Raw genomic sequence first — 1,989 nt, forward strand, 5'->3', positions numbered from 1 at the left:
AGAAAGAAAGAAAGAAAGAAAGAAAGAAAGAAAGAAAGAAAGAAAGAAAGAAAACATGACTTGTGGCTAGGACTTCTCCACAAGAGACCTGTCCTGCCTCAGAATGAGGACACACATACACACACACACACACACACACACACACACACACACACACACACACTTGATCCCAGTGTGTAGCGAACGCCTTCACCAAAAAAGTGACCAGAAAAAACAATCTTCTCAAAAGTTACAAGTTAAAAGCTGAAAGTCAAAGCAAGTCCTTTCATTTTAACCTTCGTGAACTCTGAATAATTACCCAGGAATATCTTTAACTTCATTTCATTTAGGCAGTGGTTTAAGCATGTCTTGGTCTGTTTAGTTTTGAAATGGATAATTTCCAAGCTAACAAGCTAGTTACTTAGTTAAAAATTCCAACAACACTCATTTGCATGATAAATATCTGAGATTCATCAGAGGGCCTTTTGGAGAAATTTGAGTCTGGAACCAAGCCTTTGGAGAGGAATGGGTGGGTCCAGAGACTTTTGAGTCCCTGAGATCAGTGAGGACCACAGCAGCCAGAAAAGGGGAGAGAGAAATAGAGTGAGGCTAAGCTTCAGAAAGTAAGTTCTGGGAAGAGAAGGCTTTGCACTGAGGCAGAGGTTAAGCCAAGCTGGTGTCCAGGGCCGCACATAAAGGTGAGCCTCCTCCACCAGGGGAGTGCAGGAGCTGTAGCTCAGGTACTGCTGACTCATTCTCAGCCTGGGGCCAAACCACTTTATGGAGGAGCAATTTCCTTGGTGCCACTTGCTGACTGCTCTCTCCAGACCTCCCTGCTGGGCTGGGCCTGGAGCTAATTATGGCCCTTGCTGCTTTGTAAGGTTCAGCTTTCTGCCAGAGATGATCTGATTAAGTCCCCAAAGGAGGCCACCATCTTGCCTGCTCCTGAGATTCCAGCCCAGGCATCCTGGAAGGGATGCACAGCTAGCTCCCCACTATGTGGAGGGGCTGGGGCGGGCTGGGCCCAGACTGTCTATTCTCACAGGCCTTGCCACTTAGGACCACCCCAACAGGATGGGACCCATAGGCCAGGGCAGCCCTTGGAGACCTGTTCCGCTTCTCACTGTGCAGTTGGGATAAATGACAAAGTTTCATAGACTGAAAACTTCACTGCCCTCAAGCTCATTTCTTTTTCACTTTCCCTGTGATGAGAAGGGAAGGCGCAAATCCTAGAGGAGAAAAGTTGACCCTTGGTCACCAAGCTGACAAGAGCAAAGCTGAAGCTTACAGCCTGTCCTCCTTCCTTCCTCTCTTTTAATTTTTCTTGTGGAAAAGTTTATATCTACACAAAAGGAGAGAACAAACTATACTAAATTCCTGTCCTCATCACCACCCTCAGCAGCGGCCTCCTCAAGGCTGGTCTTAGTGAAGTCAGATCAATACCCTCCACAGATCATTTGGGAAAGTTCAGACTTTGCATCTTCTGGCATCATTTCACTCATAAATATTTCCACATGTACCTCTAAAATGTAGAATTTAGTTCTCTCAAGTCCCAAACAGTGCTCTTTTTACACTGTGTCATGGTTCTTTTTTTCCTTTTTATGTATTTGGTACAGGGTCTCACTACACAGCTCAGACTCAGAGTGATCCTCCTATTTTCAGCCTCCCCAGTGCTGGGATTACAGGCTTGCACCACCATGCCCAGACTTGGTCTCTGGCTTAGTGTGCTCTGGGGATGGGGTCAGCATGGCATGCAGTGCCATGGATCAACTCTGGTCCCTGCGCTTGCCAAAGCAGGCACTTTAGTCCCCTGACATATCTTGCCAGCCGTGGTTCTTTATACTAGAACCATATCCAAAACTAAATGATGTCATGAATAAATGGATGAATGAATGCATGAATGTATAACCATATTTGATTTTTATTCTTTCTAGGAAGTTAGCTGCTAAAGTTCTAAAATGGTCTTTTTGAAACAATACACAGGGGACCAATGATATAGCTCAGCAGACT

At 45.5% G+C, this 1,989-nt stretch overlaps 1 protein-coding gene across 1 annotated transcript in view; it reads left to right on the plus strand.

Annotated features, from left to right (window-relative positions):
- Window positions 1-1,989, plus strand: part of Tgm3 (transglutaminase 3) — a 44,085-nt gene that overhangs the window by 16,918 nt on the left and 25,178 nt on the right. The window lies entirely within an intron of this gene.

The sequence above is a fragment of the Octodon degus genome, unplaced genomic scaffold (genome assembly GCF_000260255.1).
Source record: "Octodon degus isolate 3935 unplaced genomic scaffold, OctDeg1.0 scaffold00060, whole genome shotgun sequence".
NCBI classification, from domain to species: Eukaryota; Metazoa; Chordata; class Mammalia; order Rodentia; family Octodontidae; genus Octodon; species Octodon degus.